Below are 19,078 nucleotides of genomic sequence, written 5' to 3' on the forward strand. Positions count from 1 at the left end.
GTGACACAAAGCTCTTAAAGTAGAATAAAATTAGTTGAAAATAGCAAAATGATTTTTAGCTCCCCTTAAAAAAAAAAAAAAGCCCACCTACTTTAAATGATTCACAGTGACTTCATGCTTTCTTCCACTGGGATACGCTTTTCTTCCTCCCTGTCCATTCCTACAACAAGATGCCTTCACAAGACACTTGTTCTGATTTGGGGGCCTCCCTGAGAAAATCCTGACAAAGCCCAGGGTGCCCCCTGGAGATGGACTCGTTTATGGTTGCAACCCGAGCAGCCAACTGTTCCTGGCACAAAGCACGTGCTCATTAAATCGCTGCTGAGGGAGGGAGGAAGTAGAGGAAGACTGGAGAGCTGAGAGCCCTCCAAAGATGCCCCATGGTATGACTTGATGACATGGCCTCTAGAATGGTCTCTGTTTTTCCTGTCTTGATTCTTCTCAGTCTGATACTGGTTCTACTACTGTGTACCGCACCCCCACCCCAACTGCTCAGACTTGAATACCTCCTGGAGACTTGATTCCCAAGATTTCTTCTTCTACTCTCCCTCCATTTGGCCATCCTCAGCTTGAAAAATTCAGACATCCACAGGGGTTATCTGACCTTTGATGACCTAAAGACCCTTGGGGATCTGTCTCAAGCCCGCTCTTCTGGCTGTATCTCCAATACCTCCGCTTCCCACTTCAGCCTCCATCAGCTTACCACCCATCAGCTCACAGCTCAGCTATCCTAAAGTCTCAACATTTGCTCAGGCCTTGCCTTCTGCTTAAAACATTCTTCTACTGTCTCGGTACCTGTTAGCTCCTTCTCATCCCTCAAGCCCCTCTGGCTGGGCTGGTGATCTTCCCCCTGTCTCACAATCACGGGATTTCTCTCAATGTCCTGAAATTTGTTCTTTTGTCTGTTTCCCCCAACTGACTGTACTTTGATCACTGGGGTTCAATCGAACTCAACCCTGTTGGGCCTGAAACTGGCACATAGGTGGTATTCAGAAAAGGTACACTAAATTGAATTACCTTGTTTTCTCCTTTACAATTTCCATTTCCACAGTGACTCTTTGAAGAACCTCAACACTCAGCACAAGAAACAGAAGATTCTGTTGTTAAAAATATTAAGGCCAACTGAAAAGTGATAGCTGGTGCAGTAGTTTTATTATTATTCTGATGATAATGATGATAAAAGATCTAAATGGTTACAGGCAGAACAGTATGGTACAAACACTGGTTCTGGGTTCACGTCCAGACTTGGCCACTCACTAGCACTAGATTCATGGGCATATCACCTTCCCCCTATGGTCCCAAGTTTCTTCCTCTGTAAAATGAAAGGGCTAATCACAGAAGGGCAATACAGAGAGCAGTATGATTCCACCTGTATTAAGTGTCCAATGGACAAATCCACAGAGACAGGAAAATAGATGTGCGGTTGTCAGGGGTTGAGTGGAGGGAGGGAAGGAGGTGTGAATGTGAGTGGGCACGGGGTTTCTTTTTGGGGTAAAAAAAATGTTCTGGAATTAGATAGTGGTGATTGTCACACAACACTGCTAATACACTGAAACACACTCAACTGTATACTTTAAGTGGCTTAAAATGGTAAGTTCTGTGTTACGTTAAATTTTGCCTGAATAAAAAGATGAAAGGGCTGGAATAGATTGAAAACTGGAGGCTCAACAGGCCACACGAGGCCTAAGGCACGTTCTTTAGACCTGAAGAGAGTCTCTGATGCATTCGCACAAATGGTTTAAAAGCCAAAAAGACTTTCCTGATGGTGCTGGTGGTTCCACAGATCTACACCTGATAAACTGCACAGAACGCACGTGCACGCATACGTGCACACACACAAATGAGCGCAGGTATAAACTAGTGAGATCTGCATAAGGACTGTAGCTTGCAGCAGTGTCCGTCTGGATGCTGCACTAGTTATGTAAGATGGTACCACTGGGGGAAGCTGGGAGAAGGACACACAGGACCCCTGTACCAGTTTTTTGGGTAACTTCCTATAAGCCTGTATTTTTAAATTTTAAAATGTTTTTTTAAAAGCCAAAGATTTTACCTCTTAAATATTCTAGACTTGTGGCTTCTTCCTGAAAAGAGCAGGACCTGGTAAGGCTGTGCCTCCAGGATAACAGTTGGACGAGGCTGGGCGGTAGCTACTCCTCCTTAGACGGGCACAGCTCTTGGAGTCGACTCTCGAAACACCAAGGCCGAGTGTCAGCGACCATTCATCATGGTGCTTGCACTGCCTTCTCTCAAGGAGAAATATTCCTCTATTGACAGCAGGAAAAGGCAAGACAAAGAGGGTCTTATCTTTCCAGAAGAAAGATATCTGTCAAAGTGAAAAATCTTCCTGTGACTTTGATGTGAAATCCCCCACACTTCATCTCCGGTTACCTGCCTGGCCTGAGGCATCTGAGGTTTGGACTTTGGACTCTCACTTTTTAGGACCAAATTTTTTACTCTAAGTCAGCAAATAAATTTTAAAGCCAAACCACTGGAAAAGAACACCGCTAAAGTACACAGTATCCCATTCTGCCCTAAATATTTGGGTTCCTTCATCTCACCTTTCCAGAGAACATAGGATCCCGCTCTCAGCCACCAAAAGGGAAAGTTCCATCCCTTATGCATGACCACATCCAGATAAATAAGCAGGATTTTGTTTTTCCACTGAAACTGCAGTTCTATTTAGCAGGGGAGGGAAGAGGCCCTCAGGGCATGCCTTCCCCCACCTTTCTCTTCACACCTCTCACAAAAGAACGTGCTTGGAATGCAAGTGTCCCTGAAAAGGGGTGGGGCCAAGGTACAGAACCCAGGTGAACTGCCCAGTGAATATTTTAGCGCAGTTGCTTCTAAACTGGCTACACAGAATTACCTGGGGCTCTAGACTGATTCCTGAATTGGAATTCCCTCCTCAGGTGACACTCAGGCAGACTGCCCAGCACTGATTCATCCTGTGGCATGTGGAAACCATTAATTTAGAAAACTGTGACCCCTTGCTATGCTGGGCAGCCGGGCAGGACACACCTCTCCAGCCAAGAGACGCTAGAACTGTGCTGTCCTGTAAGGGAGCCACTAGCCACGCACAGCCACTGCAACACCGGCGTGAGATGTACTTTAAATGTAACATACATACTGGATTTTGAAGACTTAGTATGGGGGGCAAAAACATAAAATGGCTCGCACACTGATTTTTTAAAATACTGATTATATATTGAAATGATAATATTTTAGATACACTGGGTTAAAGAGACTACATAGATAAATTTCACTTTTTAAAAACTTTTCCAGCATGGCTACTAGAAAACCTTAAATTATACACATGGCTCACATCTCACTTCTGTCACACAGCTACACTTGGGGAGACACTCAACATTCTAGGGTGGGGAGTATAATCTTAAGGGAAAAAATGAGGACTCTGGTCAAGCCTGGTTACCTACCAAGTGCACGATCTCAAGCAAGTTCTCAATCTTTGACGCTCATTTCCTCCCCAGAAAGCGGCATGAGAACACCCAGCACATGGGGCTGAGGGAGTGCGAGAAAGCAGTCACTTGAAGCACTAGGCTGGCCCTCCACACCTGTGCCCTCCACACTTCCCTGACTTCAAGTCCATAAAACTTGAAACAGGATCTCCTGGCATCAAATCTACTAACCAAATGCCTAGTTCTGCACAGTGGCTCTCCATCCAGAGGGCCCAAAGGAATCACTTGGGGGCCGCAAATCCCCGAGACGCTCACTCTGCCCCCTTGGTGTGGGACCAGGTATGTGCATTGTTCCTGAGAACCTTGGGGCATCCTGACACTCATGGTCTAGAAGTCCATCTGAGAAATTGACGCGGCTGAGGAATTGTGACCAGTCCTGTCAGGGCAGCCTTGGGACTTCTGCAGTCAGACGGGCCGGTCTGAACAAGGCCAGGGTGACCCACAGAGAGGCCAGGAACTGACCAGGGTCGTTCCTCAGTTCCATAGTGCTGCTTTCCTGACATCTTGTAGAGCTAGAGAGGAATGACTACCCTGGACATGGCTCCAAGCACCAGAAGGCAGCTGACACTTCCTGCCCTCACACAAGGTCCCTTAAAAGGATCAAAAAACAATTCCCAAGTGCCCAGTAGCTTGGCAATTGGGCTAAGAAGACCATGAGCTTCACACTCCCACCAGCAACATATGAGCGGGACGGGGGCAGGTCCTTGTTCTGCCCTTGCTGGGTATCCAAAACACCAACGCTTGCTTGAACTTTCTGGATGTCACGCCAACCCTTTGGGTGGTTTTGAATAAGTGTTTCTTCTGCTCTCCTAGTAGCCCAAAAAGGGGCCAGGACGTCCACACACAGACCCCCAAGTGCCAGCAGCCTGTTTATTCTGGGGCCTTCAGCCACTGGAAAAAGTCATCTTACTAAACATGAATGCCAGATAGGCAGAGCACGCTGATCAATCCAAGCCCAGGAGCTGTGCTGGCAGGAGACAGCTCTTTCCTTATCTCCATCAAACAGTCCCTGCTCCTTCCCCTGGATTAAAACCCTTCTCTGTGCTAAGCCACCTCCATCTCAAACCAGTACAAAAGAGCCATTTCTTGGCGAACAAAAAATGTAAATATCCTTCCCAGTATTTCTGTCAGTGAAACAGCACCATGACACTCACCCTGTTCTTCCTTCTTAGGGCAAATCTCACTATGGGAAAAATACAAGGTGAATGAATCACTGTATTTTCCTCACCGAGACTGAACTGCCTCATACTTTTCTGGAAACAGGGTACAAAGTGAATAAACACTGGATCTGAGACCTCTGACATGTTTTTTCTTTTTAACGCGAGAAAATGATCTGGGGCTTGTTCAGAATGCGGCAATACAAACTCCACGCTGACACTGGCCCAGCAGCCCCGAGCCCCTGCACCCCCATCACACAGCACTTCCCCAGATCTCAAAGCCTGCTTCCCACATTCTCCTGCCCCACCATCGGCCTGGCTCCCAGATAGAACAAGCCAGAGGAGCATGAACATAACTGGCTCTCCACGTAGCCTGGTCTCTACTAGGTCATGCAAGCAAACAATCCCACCCAAACATAACATTCAAAATGTTCCTGGTCTCTTCGACACCAGCAGTTGGGGGTGGGAGGTGAAACTCTTAATGCATAGGGAGCCATCTCTGAAATCCGCCCTCCTTCTCTACCACTTGGTATCCCATGCGAGACAGGCAGGTACTCCTCTAAAGGCCCGCCTCTTCCTCTACCCCACCTCCCCAGCTTATCAGCACTTCCCCTCTCCCTTCCTTCTTCTCTCACAAGCATTGGGCCTTTTCAGATACAAATATAGGCCTTCCTTACACACATTCACACGCACCCTCACACAACCTCTGACCCTCCTCCTGGTCCTCCAACTCAGCCTCCACTCATGGCCCTGATTCTCAGAAAAAGGCCCAGGGACTGAGCTAACCAAGAGAAAATTCTCCTTAAAAGGCAGGGTAACTGGGAAAGCTGAGTAACAGACAACAGTTCTGTTTAGCAGAGAGAAGAGGAGAGAGTCCGTGAACACTCACAGTGGCATGTGGCAAGGGGGGCTGCTAAGTACCAGCACTCAGATTGGCAGATCGGCAGATCAGCCGGCCCAGCTTCAGAGAAGATGCTCTAAAGAGGTCAGAAGACCTCTGCTGGAGAGAGAGCCCCAGCACAGCCACGAACAAGCCAGCCCACTTCTGATACCACACTGGCTGGGTATATCCATACTACATTAATGGGATAAAGTAGTGGATGGAGACGGGCATTTCCTAGGTCTCTGTCTACAGCAGATTCACCCCAGTGATCTGATCCTGCAGAACTGCGGACTGAGCACCATAAAGGACTTCGGAGAGGGCTCTGCCCAGGAGGTGGCTTTGTTCCTTCCTCTATCAGGCAGTGAGACAGTGTGGGAGGTGGTGAGGAGGAGGAGGAGGGAGAAGCTACAAGGAGAATGACCCCGCCTGTGTTTTCAAAGAAGCGAGTAGAGGGGATAAGAACTATATAAGGTAAAAACTGAGCAAGAGTTTTGTCTGGTTGTAGAGGAATTTAAGAGGAGAGATAAGAGACAGCTGCATGGCACAACCCAAAGAATGCTAACCTACATTCTGGCTCTGCCATGGATTAGCTGTGTGACCTTGGGCAAGTTCCTATACCTCTCTGAGCCTACTTCTATTCCTGCAAAATGAGAAGGCTGGCCATGGGTGATCAGAGTTCCCTTCCAGCACTGACATTCTACAGCTCTCAGATTTTAAGGCTACCTGCTGTGGGGGTCAGGATAGGGTGGGGAACAGAATAGAAAGGCAGACAGGAGGAGTACAAACTATTCCAAAATCTTAATTATTATGGTCACTGTTGCTCTACAAAAATACTCACTGTACCCTTTAAAGCTACAGTTATCAAGCATGGTCAGAGTCACAGGTCAGTTTCTGGCCCATTAATCTTAATACCAGAACATGCACACTGTACCTGAGCAGGACATGAGCTTATGGGCCACAGTGAAGACACATCAAGGGTAGTTGCCTTCCTCCCACAGTGGGGTGACCCTTCCTTATCCTAATTAAGGCCAGAGTTCACCCTCCCTGGTTTGCAAATGAGCAGACAGGCGCAAGGTCTGAATGAGCCAAGTCACACAGCTTAGAGGGGCAGCACCAGAGAGAAGCCCAGATCATCTGATTCTCCATCCACTGTTAATTGCCAATCAGATAACTGTGTGGGATCCCTGCAAATCTTGGACACTTAGAACCTCCATGCAGATTCACATAACTGGTCCAAAAGGATGAGGGAGCCAAGAACAGCCTCTCCTTCCTCTACCGCCTTGACAAGCAGGTTGATCCCCAGCCACAGGGGTTGGTATCCAACTAATATCCGTGACAAGTACAAATTCCCATCTTTAAGCAATGCAGGTAGTGGCTGGCACTCTAGATCCTGGGGTCCGACTGAAATCATAAGCGAAGACCCAACAACTTTCTAAATGCACATGCACAGCCATGTCACTAAACATCTCAGGGCCTCTGTTTCCTCATCTGTAGAATAGGGATAACAATACTCTACACCTCATAGAGTTATGATGAGGATTAAAAGAGGTATTACATGTAAGTGTTTAGCACAATGCCTACAACATAAATGTCAGTTATCACTGTACTTCTTCTGGGAAGAGTCCACAAAGTGTTCTTCAGATTCTCAAGGGGATCCATGACCCAGTAAAAATTAATGTTACTCCTTTTCTACACACTTTCCTTGGAAAGGAAGGGAGATCGTTTTGTGGGAAGGGAAGTACCTTTAGCTTCCTCCCCTTTCCAGAAGACAGTGATTTGAGGCTTTCTGTGCTCCCTTCTGCTGGAGGGCAGAAGAAAAAGGACTCTGGTGAGCTGCGTAGAGGCATGAAATAGGTATTTCTCTGGTTGGGGAATGCCTCCTCAAGCCCCTAAAGGCCCCAACCTAACAATGGGAAACTAGAAAGGAGAGAACCAGATCCCAACTCCAGTTTCCACACACTAGGGAATAAACCCATCAGGACGCCAGAGGAGGGCATCCAGCACTGCGGCCCAGCCTCTCCAATCCAGGTGTCTGGTCACCTTTCCGTATCTCCTGCTGGAGAATTGTGAAGAGAGTCAACTAACGCCAGGTGCACAAGACGGTGACACGCTGAGATGAAGAAGACCTGAAACTGAGGTCCTGGTTTGGAAAGGCAGGATGGAGGAGGAAAGGGATTAAAGGAAGGTGGAAGAGATGGGAAGCAGCTGAAACCCCAGCTTTGCCGCTCTTTGGCCTCATGACCTTGGACAAATTACCCAACTTCTCTGAGCCTCAGCTTCCCCATCAATAAAACAGGTGGCTAGTTAACAGTCCTTGCTTCACAGCGGAGTTATGAGGGGCAAATGAAATCATCCATGTAGACATTTAAGACATATCTGTCATACTGAGTAACCACTCACTCAACTGATGCCAACTATCATTACCAGGAAGAGGAGTCGGTGATGATGAAGGATGAGGCTGACAAAGGTTAGCATGGCCATGAAGCCTTATTGTACTCTTGGTGGGGGGTTGTTTTAAGTGTTGCATTAAAAACAAAATCAAGGCAGGTTTGTGGAGGAGAAATACTAATACCAGAGGGAATACAGGGTCCTGAGCCCAAAACACAGAAGAGCTCTAACTGCAGAACCCCAACCCTGCGTCCTCAGCTCAGAAAGTACCACTTGGGTAGCAACGAAGGTGTAGAACATGGGTAAGTCCCTAACGGAAGGACCACCTCAAACATTACTTGTCTCCACTCTCAGCTGGAACAGCATCACCTCCATAAAATAACCCGGTGACTCTCCAACAGCCAGTTTGTCTGTCTCTGATCAACAATGGAGAAATTACTATTTAACAAATACAGTGGTTGGTTGGATGAAACCTTTCAAAGCAAGTGAAATTTTGAAGTAAGTATAATAAGCATTTTTGATGTTGAAAAGACTGGGGACAACAGTTCCCATGGCAGCCCTGGCTTTCAAAGTCCCTACGTTCCAATATGCTGTCCCCTTCTGCATTCTCCATCTTGTTAGCTTGTTGGCCGACTAGGGGTGAGTTTGAAAGCAACCGTGCTTTCCCAGATAATTTTCTCTAATATAAAAGTAATACATGTTCATGACATAAAGCTGGGAAAACAAAGAAAATCTCAAAGGAAACAATAACCAACCAACGATGTTAACATGTTGATTTACTGCTGCCAGCTTCTCTAAGTCAAATCATTTTTATTTAAAGAATTATATCTCATGGTTTCCCTAAGATAGCCAACACTTCTGAAGACTCAGTAAAAGCAGTAAGAATCGAGAAAAGTTTAGAACTGGTTGGTAAAAGGGAGACAAGTGCGTGCACACACACTCAAACACACGCATGCAGGTCTAGCCTCTCAGAAGCCTCTTGGATTCACAATACAGGATGGTCACTATGGCCACCCCTGAACTAAGAAGTTTAAACTTAGAGGATCAAAAAAGAACTCCACCCACTAAAACAATGCGCTTTAAGTATCAAAAGGTCTAGTATTTCACATGAGCATTTTTTTAAAAAACATTAAAAGAAAAACCCCAAACCTAGGATGTATTCCTTGGCACGAATCTGAGTCAGCTCCTGGTGGGGTTCCAGGATAGAATTTCAAAAGATACTGTAATTATTCCTCATGTCACTGATACTATTCTATCAGACTCAAATAAATCAAAATCATAATGATAAAGAAAAACAAAACTGAACCTCTCTGGCAACACACTTGGTGCTTGGAAAACATGAGTTTTTACCAGCATCTTTTATGGCTGCCTCTCAAAATCATTTTTAATACCGCTTATGCTAGAGAAAAAGGAAGAGTAATTTGTTGACTAGTTTGGATAAACTGCCCCATCAAGGCTGCCCTCACCTGTTTAGCGGAAGGACATCCCAGAGAAGGATGTCAGTTCAGCAGGAAAGAAGTTTCCAAGAGATGAGCACCCAACACTAGAAAGGGTGGCTCCTTAAGAGAGACTTCTCATTGCCAGCAGCGTGCCAGCCGAGTTGTACAGATCGTGTGGCTTCCAGGGTCCCTCACAACTTTAAGATTCAGAGCCTGCATTTCAGAGGGCCCTGCACTGGCACCTTATCTTACTCTTTATTAGTGAGAAAGACGGTAAGATCACTGGCATATGTTGCAGTGACATCTTTTCCAGGGCTCAGAAGGTCCATGAATAGAGGCAAAGGGCAAGAGATGGGAGTCACTCCTGTACCTGGAGGAAACAGGTAAGCCCAGAGCAATGGCCTCCAGAACTGGACAAAGAATTCAGAGGTTGGAGGAGGGTATAGCTCAGTAGTAGAGTGCATACTTGGCATGCATGAGGTCCTGGGTTCAATCCCCAGTACCTCCATTAAACACAAACACAAAGAATTCAGAGGCATCTGGGTGGCTCTGGGAACAAAGTGAAACTCTGAGACTCAGAGCAGAGTCTACATGTCATGTCCTGAGGTTGGACTGTAGCAGCTTTTCTGGAAAAGGTGGCTCTTTTAGGACTTCAGACAAATCCTTCTGGGTCCCCAGGACACGGGCAGCTCTGCCACTGCCCCACAAACCCTGGATATTGCCAGTCAAATATAAGCAGAAGCCAGCTCCTTGAGAGTATCCTGGAGCTGAGAGCTCAAGAAAGGTGCCTCCTAGGACCCCCAGGGAAACCAAGCCCAGCACACAATGACCCACAATTAAACAAGGTGGTGGCTTCTTATCATAGAGTGTAGAGAGAATACAAGGATAACAAAATAAATTGATACATGATTTAAAAAACCACATCCAGAAGATGTCCTAAAGTTTAATCCAGATTTCGACAGCCTCTTGGTTTGGGTTGATCCACGGAGCTAATAACAACATGTGGTTCAATTCAAATTGATAATTTAGACTTTAAAATTTGTCAGAATTCTAACTGGCAAGAGCCCAAAAGGCCAAAAGATGTACTGATTATTCCACGTAAGGACCCCCTGTCCCTCTAGGATAAGGTATGACACTCATAACTTTTAGAGAAGATGGGAGTTTTCTTCCTCCAAAGACAAGTGGAGCATGAGGAGGGAGCGAAGAGCTAAATCCACGCTTTACACGGTGAGGAGTCAATGGTTAATACCCAAGAGCAGCAAAACATGCAAGTTATTGAAAAACGTGGACAAAAATACCAAAAGAATCAGCTAAGATTTTTAAACGACCGCCACTGGGACATGGGTGGGTGGAGGTGAGGAGGCAGGAGACTGTGCTCCTGGAGAACTAGTTGATTTTTGAAACTATATGCATGTGTAACTTTGACAAAAACTACAAATTTTAAAAACAAAAGGGCAGGAAAAGGCTAGGATACCCTGGATGTATTTCCCAACTTAAAATAAGTAATCCTTTAGGTAAGTGATACTATTTAAATATTATTTCTCCATATTTTCCAACCAGAGTATACTTTAATAACTTTTTCCTGATTAAAGCCATACCATTCATTGCAAGAAAAAACAATAGAAAGTGACACCTCCTCCAAAAAGGGGGGGAAAACAGGAACAAGTTATAAAATCACCATCCAGAGTGTCACTGGATGATTTGGAGGTAGTTTCTTTTTACAGATGCATATATATTTTATGTGTGTGTATATATACATACATCAATAAAGATAGAGACTTTTCTTTAACTCTTTGGACTCATCCAACGACCATAAGGTTTTTGTTCAATTTTGAGGGAGAAGGACTATTTTTTTTAAGTATTAAAGGACTTGGGCCTTTGCTTCTTATACCATCCATCAATATCAAGATTTCATTCTATAATGGCAGGCATGTCAGGCTGTCATTTTTTGACCAAATGGTACATTTACAAAGAAAAAAAAAAACACTTGTGATTTTCTAAGAATTCCTAGACATCAAATTGCAGCAATGGGGTAGAAATCTTACTGTAAATTAGTCTCACTTCAAATTATGTCTCCTGACTCTTGTGTCTTGTTTCTTCTGATGCACGTCTTTGCTGCTCTCTCCTTGCCCACCTGTTACCAGCTTTCCTCCCCACTCTACCCCACTTGCCTGTTTTATTCCTCTCACACCTATACCTTCTCCCTGACACCCTTACCCTGATGCAATATGGAGCTGAAGTCATATTACTTTCTCCATTTGCAGAAAAGAATTGTCTTTAAGTTTAAAACAGGAACACAAAGCATTCCATTTATCCTTTTTCTAAAGCTCCTGTTGCCCTTTTGTTGTTGTTGCTGAAACAAAGGCAGGTGCAGCCCCAGGGCCTAACTACAAAACCCTTAGAAATAAGAGCTCCGACCCCTGACTGGAAAAGCCTGTGTAGACATGGAAGAGGCCTTGCGTGGGCAAGAGGGTGGTTCCCCAGAGAGGCCAGGGAGGAGGAGGAATATCAAAGCCCACTCACACCTCCCCTGGGGCACCCGCAGGAGGAAGGATCATGACCCAGCCCAGCACCACCTGCTGCGGGGGCATCAGTAGAGCCAGAAGGCAAACCAAGAACTATGAGATCGTCCAGCTACAGAACCACCTGCTCCTTCCCCTCCCTCCCTCCGAGAGCGATCTCCCTCTCTTTCTAATCTTTTAAAATGTCACTCTTTTTTCCCCCACAAGAGCTTTTTCTACAATCAGGTTACCCTATCCCATACATATAAGATCTTTTCATAACCCAGATGCTGGACACATCTTAAAAGAGCTTGTTGGGTCCCGATTTTGAAATGTTAAGTTCTCTCTCACAGCCCTAAGATATCTACATACTTCACATGGCTGCCTTCTACAGTTCCAAGTGTCTGATAAAAAATATTGACCAAGACAGGCTCAGGCACAACCCTAGGTCTGCCAGAGAGGCTCCCCACACAGAAAACGCAAATCTGATCTGGTGATCCAGCCAGCAGTGAATCCACCTGCAGCCTGATCACCCAGCCCTCACTTCCCATTTTAGCCATAGGCTCCTAAAGGATTCTTCCCTGAAGTTTTCAATTAACAATAATCACTCCTTGGTTAAACCTCACTGGCTACAATATTGCCACTGTGCAAAAGCTGGATTCTCCCCTGAGATCACACAGGGGTGACCTACACAGCAGACACAGTATTGACTGCATATCCCTGAGTCCCTGGCAAAAAGAGTATGTTGACAAGCTTGCACCCCAGGAACTCATACTGGTTCTTCATTACTGCTTCATTTGTCTTGGTAACTGCTCTTGGTGGCCTCTTATGAAGACACATGAAAAATTAAAACAAGAAAGAGATGAGAACGTAAACGAGGCTGTTCTGCTTTCCCCAAGTATTTCCTAAAGAAAGCCAGGCAGTTGCTCCAGTTCTGAGAAATAAAGCAGTAAATTCCCACACAGTTAAGTTTTCTGCAAATGATGTAGGAAACTGCGGTGGGGTGGGGTGCAGAGGGGCGAAGAGAAGGGGTGGACCAGTTCTCATCAAAGAGCAGCAAGATGAGACAAGTTTTTATACAGTGGCAAATGTTCCTTTTGGACGGGCTTCAAACCTGTGTGTGGGCCGACTCTCCGAAATAAACAAAATTCTCTTGTAGAACAGAGGTTATGGGGTGATCAAGAGGATGAGGATTCTGACGGAAAAGAAATCACCCACAAATCATCTTTGACTTAATAAGATCAATTCTTCTGCCTGTACCGGGTCTTGACTCGACAAAACCTGCCAGGGACAGGGAGCCCTGTCAAAGGGTCCACAGAACCCCGGATGGATGGGCATATGCCAGTCTAAGTCCAAAGGCAACCTGAACTGGCCTGGCTCTCGAGAGCACCGAAACGCCCTGTTCCACCCGGCAAAGAGCTGGAATGCCAGTCCTGGCTCCAATCAGCTCCCATACGCCGCTGAGGGAGGCACAGTGTCCTGAACAGCAGTTGGCCAAACACGTGTGAGGGAGGTGCAGCTGCCGAGCCTTCATGTTTACCAGGAAGAACGAGTGTTGATTTTGCAGATTTGGGATGATGTTTTCGCAGCCAGTGTTATTCCCAACCCACTTTAAAATGCAATCTGAACAACACCCCTTTCCTCATCAGTCTCCTTGAACTTAAATGGCTCCATCAACCTGGGCCCTGCAAACCCTTCTCTCTCTACTGGCCACACCTCAGTTTGGCCAAGTGGAGGAGCAGAGGGAAACCTGGATCTCTGTGATGGCAGTACGGGGCAGGGAGAGGAATATTACATTCAGATGCAGACACTGGGCTTAAGACCCTGGCACCAAGCAGCTGCACCATCTCTGGGTCAGCTGAGATTGTCCAGAAGGACTCTCACAGCTCTGTCTTTGGGTCTGTGGTTGTACGGAATTGATTCTGTGTTCTTGTTTTAAATTTAGCAACCCAAATGCAATAAGCCCCAAACTGAAAAGGACTAGAGTGAACTAAGAAGTTACTTTAGACTGAGAGGGAAGAATGGGCCAAGCACCCAGCAATCTTGCCGGAGGGATCTGGCATGTCACCATAGAAAAGATCCAGGCTAGAAAGAGCCTTTTACAAAACGCTGACAGTCTGCCCAGGCCCTTTTGAAAATTGGGTTCTTGGGTTGTTTCCTGAATTTTTCTCTCCACAATCTTGAACATTGACTATTCTGTGGAAAAAAGAAACATTTAAGACGACAAAAATATATCCTTGGGAGACACAGGAAGAATGCCATTTGAAGTAAGGAACTTTTCTCTCTTTCTCCCTCACACACAAAAACTCATACACTCAACTAGCCTTATGAGTAATCCTCCGCCATGGCGGGTGCCCAGCTAACTCTGTCAGTGCCAGCAGCCTCTGCCAGCCACGGATGCAGTGCAAGAGTTGTCTGACCAGCTCCCTTCCTGATGCTGCTCTATTTTTGGTTAAAACCCCGGGCTTCAGTGAGGGACCAGACTTGCCTGGGGGGGCTCCCTCCTTGGAAGAACTATGTGATGACAGTAATCCTCAAGGGCCTGTACTAAAAATGACTTTCCAACTAAAAACGACTTTCCAGTTAAGAGACACCGTGGAGATCAAGCCAGTTCTAGACCCTTATTGCCATGGTTTTGAGATCAGTGAAAGGATCAAGCAGCGGTCAGCCCAGCCCAGAAATGTTATGGTAAACCTACCTATCCCACTGTTGGTTAGGTATCTGTATGCCCAGCACCATGCAGACGTCATAACTTCCAGGATGCTTACCACACAGTTTGAGAAAAAAACCAGCCAATTGAAAGCGAGTCAGTCAGCCATATAAAGCAAAACGAAAAATTAAATAACCCATCATTGAGTTTAATTAAGATTTGCAGATATAAACTACTATATATAAAATAGATAAACAAGGTCCTACTGTATAGCACAGGAAACTATATTCAATATCTTGGAGTAACCTAAATGAAAAAGAATATGAAAATGAATATATGTATATTCATGTATGACTGAAAAATTGTGCTGTACGCCAGAAATTGATACAGCATTGTAAACCGACTATAACTTAAATAAATAAATAAATAAATAAACAAAAGAAAAACAGAAGAAATACATGTATGTATATGTACGGCAAACATTATACTGTACATCAGAAATTGTCACAACACAGTAAACTGACTATACTTCAATTAAAAAAAATAAAAACCCATGATCAGTCACAAGAAGTTGTGAGAATGGACCAAGTGCGGGCTACCAAGGTCACCCAGACTTTGCACTGGGAAACACACTCCAGGTAAAAGACCTCTTTTAGAGGACAAAACAGGTTTTCTCCTCCTCAGAAAGACCAAAGGCCAGGTCATCTGTTGGTCAACCAAGAAAGCAACCATTAAGCAAACCACCTCCCCTTTCAGCCCCACAGTTCTGTGTCTCTCAGGCATGTAATACAGACTGGAAGGTGGTAGACTCTGAGGAGGCCGGATGTCCAAGCAGGGGCTCCCAGGTGCTTGGAGCACCACGTGTCGGCAGCAGGGGGGACAAGCAGCTCCAGATCTAAGTGATGTGGGCCTGTGGTCACCAGCCCAGCAACATGAGCATCACATGGGAACATGTGAGAAATACCAGCCCTCTGACCCCACTCTGGTTCTACTGAGTCAAATTCTGGGGGAGGAGCCCTCCAAGTAATTCTAACACTGCTAAAGTTTGAGAACTGGTGTATTAAGCTATTAAATATGAACCATAATGGTAAGTCAACAAAAGTGGCATGCTTTGACCTAGGTCTACAAAACACTTTTCAACACTTTCAAATACAGTAGTATCTTAAAGATGCCCTCTTGTAATCCTGGTCCTGTAATTCATTTGAATCTCATAGCAATGTGGAGGCAGATAAAGCAGAATTATTACCCCATTGTATAGGTAAAAAGATTGAGGTTCAGAGAGATGGAGTGACTGACAGACTACCCTCACCCAGAGCCCACTCACTGACAAGCCCTGGAAAGTCACTGAGACTTAGCTCTAAGTAATTAAGAGTTCCCAGCCCACATTAAGTTCTCTTCACCATGGCCCATGGCCCAGGGATACTGCTGGCAGCAGGAATGAAAATGACATTCCTTTTTATCTGGCCCATTCTTACTCACCTCAAGTGACTATTTCTAAGACCGTCCTCCATTAATTCTGGATTTGAACTGAAAAAGCAATTTTAAAGCCACTGCCAAGACAGATCCACTTAGTCTCAACGCCGACCTGACACAGACAACAATTCTCAACTGATAAATGGGCCATGCACCAAAAATCCATTTATAAATTGGAAGGCTGGAACTGAGACTGCATTTCCCTATGGACAGAGCATGGAGATGGTGGTTGGATCCCCAGATCAAGCCACAGCATCCATCTGCAAGAGGGAGAGACAGAGGAGCACATGGTAGGTTTGGCCGTGGGCCAGAAGGTTTAAATCCCAGCTTTCCCATCATTAACCAACAGGAGACAAGACCCAAGTCACTTAGCCTTCCTGGGCCTCAGTTTCTTTCCCTGGAAGTCGTGAGACTCACCTTGCAGGGTTTAGAGGATTAAATGACAATGTAAGTATAGTGCCTGCTACACTCAGATATTCGACAAATGGCTGCAGTTTATATTGTTTAACTCCTTAATTGGCAGCCATACTATATTTTTGCCCTGAAAACTATGCTATTTTAAAAATAACATACATTTGAAATTACAGAAGGACTGACTGCAGGAGGATTAACTGCCTCCTAAAAGACCAAGGGAAAAAAGGAAGGGTGGCAGGCTAAAGGACAGGGGCACAGAAGGTCAGGTCTCCCATCCCACCCCACCCCAAGCCTTTTTCAGCTCAGCTCAACCGTCACTTATTTGGGAAATTTGCTTAGCCTCCCAGACTGGGTCAGCTCTCTCCAGTGTATGCTCCCATGGCCCCAAGTACTTCTTCATAGCCTTACAATGATTAGAATTTTACCCTTATAGTCTATCTTCCCCACAAAACCATAAACTCCATGGAGTCAAGGCCTGGGTCTGTTCCTGCTCACCAATGTCTTTTCCTGGTGCTCTGCCCTGAGCCTGGAACATAGTAGGCACTTAAATAATTGAGGAATGAATCATACAGGGCAGCTGCGCAGGGATGGGTCAAGGGAAGAGGAGGTTATGTGCAGCTGGTTGTGCGTATGAACAGATATGTCACAAGGTCTTGATGCATGGTTACCTGGAGAAGTCTATAACTCTGCCCAATTGGGGGAACATCAATCTGTTTCTTTCATATTCCTTGGCCAATAAAGGCTGACTATTAAGTCTACAAGTTATTAAACCTGCAGGTGTCCTCTAATGGGCACACATTACCCCAGGGCCTTGGTTTGCTCACAGAGCAAGTGCTGAATGAAGTAAAGGTCCAGGCGGGTTTGGAATTTGTTGCAGCTCTCCCTACCTCGGTATCAGTTAAAGAGGGAAGACTCCAGCCTCATCCCAGCTCAAGCTCTGAAGGCTGGAAAATGCCGCTGCTAGAGGTAATTTACTCAGTGGCTATATCCAGGAACAGCCCAGGAAGATCCTCAAAACCTAATGAGGTAGGTATGGTTCCCAAGCTACAGGTGAGGAAATAGACTCAGGGAGGTTAGAGACACCCTCATGATCACACAGCTAATAAGCAGCAGAGCTAGAACTGGAACCTGGATTAGACTGCAAAGTGTACACTGTCAGCCATGTTCAGGTACCAAGCCCCTCAGTGGGTATAAGTTTCTCTAGACTGAAGGATGTACAGGCTTTGGTGAGTCAATGCAACATGATATAAAACACACTGCAGAAAGAAACAATTCTATTCTGGGTTCTTTCAAGACTATGTGACCCAGGGTAAGTCACTTCACCTCCCTAGGCCCTGGGGAGGCTTCCCGGCTGGGTAACATAAGAGTGAGTTGGATGACCACTGAGAGGAGACCTGCCGCTGCTGAGCACATAAAAACGCCTGCCAGTCGAAACTCATCAGGAGGTACCATCTGCCTGGTCCTTGCCATGCTGCAGCTCAGCTCTCCCTCGCTGGGAGTAAAGGTTAGCCAGAGACTCTGAGCCTTCTAAGGGGAGGGAATGAGTGACAGGCCACTGACTTTTTCATGAGGCCCCCTGCAAATGGCTGGGAATAAACCAAGGATAAGCAACAGGCTAAAGGAGACTGTTTACCATACATTTAATTAAACCTGAACCTCCCTTCCTGCAGCAGGAAATTGAAAAAATATCATATGCTGTGAAAGAAGCCGGTGTCTATCCCCATGTTTCCCTTGGGCTCGTGCTCACCAGCAGCCTTCTCTGCAGCACCAGCTCCCTCTGGGATGTGTTCAACAACACCCAAGACCAACTGCAGGACAGCCTTCAGAGACCAAGGTCACCCGGCCAAGCAACCACCTCTCCAGCGCCAGCCCCTGCTGGACAGAGTGATCTGGAATTTATGGTCTCTTCTACAAAGCCTTACAAGGCCAAGAGTGTTCAAGTTGTGAAATTCCTATGATGAAAAGGCTGTGCAACAGCACAGACTAAATGGCCAACACAAATGACACTTCAGAAGCCAGAATACAATAGCTGAAACACGGAGTCAGCCACGGGCACAGCGGGAGGCGAGGAGCCTGGTGCTGGCCCGGCTGCGGCAGCCTGGAGCCTGCGCTGCGCCCGGCCCCTGTGCAAGTCCCCACCCCCTGCCAGTCCCCGCCAAGGGTGAGCACGGTCACCCCCCAGCACCAAAACAGGAGTCACAAATAGCTGATGACCAGTTTTGGGAAGGTTGCTGACCCCTGGGCCATCACGTGCAAAGCCCATGCTGACCTTATGTGTACGGCAAGGCATGGGGAAGTGGCCAAAGAAATTTTCTAAAATGTTCATCAGAATTAAGTCTGAACTACGAAGAGGAGAAGGGGGAGTGAAGAAGGCACATCCTCCTTTACAAGGCTAGATGCACTAAGTCTAACAATGTATACAAAATATTTCAGGAGCGGGAAAGTAGGGGGAAAACAAGAGATATACAGCGAGAAGGAAAGATAACGAGGAGAATGGTGTTAAAGAGGAAGACCAGTGTCAGGCTGCCCCCACCTGACACTGCCTTGGTGGCCTTGGCCTTGCTCCCCCAGCCCTATTCACCAAGGCTGTCCAAGAGGGAGGGGTGTGATCCACCTCTAAACAGCAGGCATCCAAGACACAACAAACCTAACAAACCCACTGTGCGACGTCAGCACCCGATCTCTGGCAAAGTAAGAGAA

The 19,078-nt window shown here is 46.1% G+C and overlaps 1 protein-coding gene and 1 pseudogene across 49 annotated transcripts in view; both read right to left on the reverse strand.

Moving 5' to 3' along the window:
- Positions 1 to 19,078, reverse strand: part of SORBS1 (sorbin and SH3 domain containing 1) — a 208,052-nt gene that overhangs the window by 156,299 nt on the left and 32,675 nt on the right. The gene's annotated exons all lie outside the window — the stretch shown is intronic.
- LOC135321911 (U4 spliceosomal RNA) lies at positions 12,367 to 12,496 on the reverse strand (annotated as a pseudogene).

Source organism: Camelus dromedarius, chromosome 8 (genome assembly GCF_036321535.1).
Source record: "Camelus dromedarius isolate mCamDro1 chromosome 8, mCamDro1.pat, whole genome shotgun sequence".
Classification (NCBI taxonomy): Eukaryota; Metazoa; Chordata; class Mammalia; order Artiodactyla; family Camelidae; genus Camelus; species Camelus dromedarius.